Genomic DNA, 5,757 nt, shown 5'->3' with positions numbered 1-5,757 from the left:
TCTGCTGAATAGTCAGGCCCCAAATGAACCATCTCCCGAAGGGAGCTGTCAAGCAGTACTTGCCCACTTAATTGACTAAGACCTGTTCCTAGGTTTTTTGCTGGCAATTGATGGATCTAGTAGTTGTCTTTCCCCTACAAGAATAGATCAATTGACAAGAAAACTATTTAATGACAAAGCTTCTAAATGCTTGTCTAAGTTCTCTCTGCATTTTAATAGTGGAGACAAGTTGTTCAATCAAGTATGGCACCGAGTGCCACAGCGTTGAGCTGAAATGTATCAGCCACTCTGAAGAAAATGCTTCAGGTCATGTTGTGGACAGAACATCCAGAGACACATTTAATGTGACAGGCTTTAGTATCCAATATCTATGAGTTTGGGTTGGAAGCAAGCTTTCAGAGCTGCTCTAAAATGCCAACTGAGCTCCCAAGCACATAGACATATTTGTTGGTTTAACCCCCAAGGGTGCTGTTGTGATTCAAGAAGTGGCAGGAAGGTGCAGATGGGCAGTCCGTGCCTTGCAACAGCCCTGTATTTGTCCTCCACTCACTTTTGCCTCCAGGCACTCGGCATTATTTCACATCTCCACAAGGATTTCACTGGTCATGGCTCTGTTTGGCAATACTTTCTCACAAGCTTTCCATGTTTTCCCTACCTTTACTAGTTGGAAGCACAGCAGCTTGCGGTCTTGCCAAATAGACTTTCTATTTCTAAATCCTTCCTTTTATACATTTAAGAATTTGACAAGGAGGAGATATTACATTAGTCTGGAAAGTTTTCAACCATAATCTGCTAAATTAGTAAACCCATTCATAATGAAACTTGACTGATTTTATACTTTCCATACCTTTTGGGAATGTACCTAACTTGCCAGCACTCAAAGAGGCAGTGCAAACTTTTCGGTTTTTACTTAGACTGTGTAGTACTTTGGTTCAAGGACAGTCCATCTGACCCCTTGCAGTAATAGCTCACTGAGAGAAGAGGTTGCTCCAGTCTACCTATGGGTGTTCAGAAACAGTGGTGAGAAGGTGAGAATCTATTTTCTCTGGGTTAGGTCCTGCTTCTCTCATTCAAGCCATGTTCTCATTTCAAAACTGAAGTTTTCAGTCTAAGGAGGCTGCCACCCTCATCCAGTTCATGCAGCATGAGAACCCTTTTGTACACCATGTTATGTGTCTGAGTGTTGTGTTATGTGAACTGAGTGAGGAGTTCAGCAGCAGCAGAACTGAGCCACAGTACCCTGCCCTTGTTTCAGAGAAATGGCAGAGTAAAAGCAGCCCAGGAGTAAAAGCAGTACAGGAACAAAATCATACCTCACCCATGGGCTTTTCCTAGCTTCTCCTTGCACCTTCTGTATAAAGCAGGATGTGGTTTTTAGTCCTCCATGTTAATGGGCAGTCTGAACTAAAGACCTTGAAATATAGCCTGCTCCAAAACTGTGAGTGGTTAGAAAGCACAATCTATTGCACTAGTCTGAAGCGTGGCACTCTCCTGCCTTTATCCATCTTTCCCTCTCTATCATCTCTCTCACTTGGGTTTGTTAATAGAACCTGTCTCACCTTTTAACATGCTAGTCAGCATATGATACTGCACTCCTCATACCTATCTAATTGAAAATTAGCATAATTTCCCTGCAAGTTTATCTGACCAAGGAAACCAAACAGTGACTTTCAGATCCTCCATCCGTGTTTCTCATGCAGTACAGGGCAATAACCAGTCCAGAAAGGGCTGCTCTGTCACGACTGATGGGAGGCTCATGCTCCAAGCTGAGCCTGCTGCTGTGCTTCAGCCGCTGTCAAGATTAGAAGCACAGTGAGTATCACTTAATCAGCTTTCTTGCACCAAAGTTTTGTCAGCCACAAGATTCCCTGCAGTTCACCAGCTGTCTCATTATTTACTATGTTTTACAGTAGAAATTTAAGGCTGCCAAAAGACTCACCAGACAACTTCCCATTTTTGTTTGTGTAAAAAACACCTGCAGTTATATTCCCTTAAAGGCCTGAAAATTCGTCTCAAAATTGATTTTGGTTTTGGGGAGGCTTCAGGGAAAAAATATAAATCCACTGCTGTTTTTGAGGTAAAAGAGGGTGAAATAGTAAATAAACTGAGCGAACTACTTACCTAGCATTGACTGAGTGATTTGATCAGCCTTCTTTGGAGGAGAAAAGAGAAAGGAGATGGTTTGAACACATCTAAGAATAAGTAGCCCAGCTGTGTGCAGGCAGATGTGCTCCTCTTCCACCTGCCTTTGAGAATATGCAAAGCACATGCACTCATCCACACCTGTTTATGTAGACACATCCTGACTTTTGAAGCTTCAAATTGGGTATCAAAATAATTCCTTCTGTGCAGAGCAGGTGTTTGCAAAGTTGCATACAGTTCATTTGTGAAAGAGTCATTCTGAAAGTTTGGCAGTGTGCACCAGCCCCACAGAACAGGCTGCAGAGTTGTGACCACTGGTTGACTCTGAGTGCATACAGAAACTTCCTGTGTGTGGCTCACAAGCCTTGTTACTCATCCTGCAGCCATCATTGAGCAAGTCATCTTCTCATGTTCAGGGGAAGTCAAAATGATAGTAATGCTGACAGTAATGCATTAATTAACTGCAATCTACGGGGGCTGCCTGTGAACTTCTGAAGTGTGAGATTTCGTTAGAACGACTGTTTGTGTGCAAAGTTGTAGATGCTCAGATGATTCACCAAGGAAGTGCAAACAGCCTTGTTCAACTCATAGTCATGTTCCCTTCCCGCCCCTGTTGACTGTCATTTTGTGCAAGGACTTCATCTGATGCCTTGAGGCCTCAGTGATTTCAGGTTTCTATCAAGAGTGCTATGTGTAAAGTTGGACCAAAATAGCCACATTTACTAGCCCAAGAGGTCTTTATAATGACACACCTACACTATGACGAGGCAAACGAACATCTACATTCCTGAGAAATTACATTCTTTTGGGCTGCATTTGTTCAACCACACTGTCCCAAATCTTTTACTGGCAATACTGAATGCCTTCCCTTTGAAGTACCTTTTCCATTCACAAGTGCTTAGACACATTGGCAGAGGCGTCACTGGATACAGACACGCACACCAACGACTGGCTAGCAAAGGGTGGAATCCAAAAGTAATTGGAGCCAAGAACTGTGGTCTCTTTACTGCTCCTCCTTTCCACTGGTTTTCAATATTGGATCAATGGGTGTCCTTGCTTTGACATCCTTCAGTATCTGTACTGCAAATACCAATAACCAAACTGTACACAACACTGCTCAGAGAGGTTTGTGAATATGGCATTTAGAAGTAGTTTTTCTTTCTTAACATGATTGTAAGTTTTTATTTCATGTGAACATATATTTTCTGCTCTTGTATATTATCTAATCCTATTTAGAGTATCTTCCCCCCCCCGAGAATGCCTTGCTCTTCTAGTTGAGCTGATCCTCCACATCCCTTTGCATTTAGAACAGATGAGTAAGATGAATCCTAAAGGCTTTGTCTGCAGTCACTTGCACGTTGCTTAAACTCTTGGTGCCTTTAATTATCCCGTGAACATATATTTTCTGCTCTTGTATATTATCTAATCCTATTTAGAGTATCTTCCCCCCCCCGAGAATGCCTTGCTCTTCTAGTTGAGCTGATCCTCCACATCCCTTTGCATTTAGAACAGATGAGTAAGATGAATCCTAAAGGCTTTGTCTGCAGTCACTTGCAAGTTGCTTAAACTCTTGGTGCCTTTAATTATCCTAGAAGTGAATGTTGCAACATGACCGCACCACCTGCACAGTTCGGGATCCAGAGCTGTGTTGGCTGCGTGTATGGTAGTCAAAAAGTTTGCTCCACAGCATCATCTACTATGCATACATACATACGCATTTCTGCAAGGCAGGGATTGCTCTACCCAATGCATGCCATGCCATGCTGGATCTCTCCCAGCTACAAGCTGATATGTCTCCGTGGTGCAACACAGCTTTGATCCCAGAATCACTGTAATTACGTTACACTATTGCTCCCTCTGAACTGCTTAGCTAAGCTGAGAACCCATCTATAAGGTGGTCTGGGTTGGGTGGCATCTTGCTCCCACATCACTGCAGTGCATCAGGTGGTAGTGCAGGTTTGCTCCCAGACGGCCCTAGACCTGTCAACCTCACTCAGCTGGTCCCACTTGCAAGCTTCCCAGCTGTGGCTGCTTGCCTCTTTCATTTGCTCCACAGCACGGGCACTGCTTGGCTTGTCAACCAGAACTGGATGCCTTTGCTCTGCTATCGGCTGCTCATCTGTGCCTGGGCTGCGGCTCACAGAACAGAGCGAGACCGCAGGGGTGGACGGAGCTGGAAATATCCCTCCTGTGCTGGATGGTGCATTTCCCCCACCACCCAGCCTACCGACTGCTTTTTGCTGTCACCTGGCCCAGTGATGGACATTTCAATTGGAATTTAGAAATCATGAAGGCTGCAAAAGGCATGAGTCTCTGTGGTGGGGAATTGCATGCTGCATAACGGGAGACTATCCTGTTCCTACTCACATCTGCAATGATAATATTTGTTTACTAGTTTAGGCAGAGAAACTGAGCCAAATAAATTGTCATTCTCTCACCCCTGCTTTGAAAAGCTTGCTGTCATGATTATTATCATCAGGACAGCGCCTGAAAATAAACCTGTCGAACACAGGCAGACTATGTGAGGGTGTGCCCAGATAAAGAGGAGGTTGCTTGGATTCAAAATCCCAGACTGGCAAACAGTAGAAGGAATTTGGGGAACTTCAGATGTTCAGCCGAAACATTTTCTGCCTTAAAAAGAGAGGAAGAGAAAGATATGCAGAGTGCGAAGGGCTACCTTGTAGCTGAGGGTCTCGGGAGCTCTGGCCTCATTTCCTGTCTCTGCTCAGGATTTCCACGTAACCTTGACAAAAGTCAGTTCATCTCTCTGTTCCACTGCTCCTCCATCATTACATGGATTTCCCCTCTCCAGCACTACCCTCTCTCTCTCTCTCTCTCTTTCTCTCTCCTCTATCTGCCTCACCTGCTGAGACTATAAACTCTGCAAGGTACAGACAACCTCTGATTTCTGATTTCTCTCTGTCTGGACTTGATTGTCTCTGATTTGATTTGTTTCTATTTGTACTGTATCCAGCAACCTCAAGCAGAGCCTATGGATAATACCATAACAAAAGCAAAACACACAGCTGAGTTTTTGAAAGCTTCTGTGTTAAAACAAATATAAACAATTCTGAAGTGCTTTGCTTCTGATAAGCCAATAGTAAATTTTTAAAAAATCTGCCTTATCGTAATTGTGTAATGGGTTGGCTGTAGAGCAAACACTATCTGGCAGTTTCCTGTGGTGTTACTATATGGATTTTTACATAATGTTTTTAAAGTTGTAGGCTCTGTGTTCTGTATTTAAATATTTGAATGAAGTCCTATGCACAGGGACTAAAAACTTGATTTTGCTAGCAGTCAGCAGGTAAAATTCTTGTGTTAGCAATAATCCTGGGCATGTGGCTGTTATCTCCATGAGCTGGATATCAATTGCCTCACAGGTGACAGCCCTCTTCCTGGCAAGGTCCATGTTTCCAGAAAGCCACAAGGTATCAGTCAGAAGTTTCGCATATTTTCTGCATTATTGATGTAGTTTTCTACATGATTGATGTAATTTTGAGTAGCTGGCATTAACGTTAGAAACAAATAAAAGTTTATTCAGAACCTAACGTGAATTGGTAAACAAGGGAGAAAAAATGAGAAAAACCTACTATCTGCATTTTCATCCAGAGGGCT

The 5,757-nt window shown here is 43.2% G+C and overlaps 1 long non-coding RNA gene across 2 annotated transcripts in view; it reads right to left on the bottom strand.

Moving 5' to 3' along the window:
- LOC108447380 overlaps positions 1 to 2,430 on the bottom strand; it is a 15,670-nt gene extending 13,240 nt beyond the window's left edge. For both annotated transcript variants that reach the window (XR_001862925.1, XR_001862926.1), the window contains exon 1: positions 2,122 to 2,430. This is a non-coding gene — a long non-coding RNA (uncharacterized LOC108447380). The remainder of the gene's footprint in view (positions 1 to 2,121) is intronic.
- Between the last annotated feature and the right edge of the window lie 3,327 nt (positions 2,431 to 5,757).

This window comes from Corvus brachyrhynchos, unplaced genomic scaffold (assembly GCF_000691975.1).
Source record: "Corvus brachyrhynchos isolate BGI_N302 unplaced genomic scaffold, ASM69197v1 scaffold83, whole genome shotgun sequence".
NCBI classification, from domain to species: Eukaryota; Metazoa; Chordata; class Aves; order Passeriformes; family Corvidae; genus Corvus; species Corvus brachyrhynchos.
This window is presented reverse-complemented; position numbering and strand designations above follow the sequence as displayed.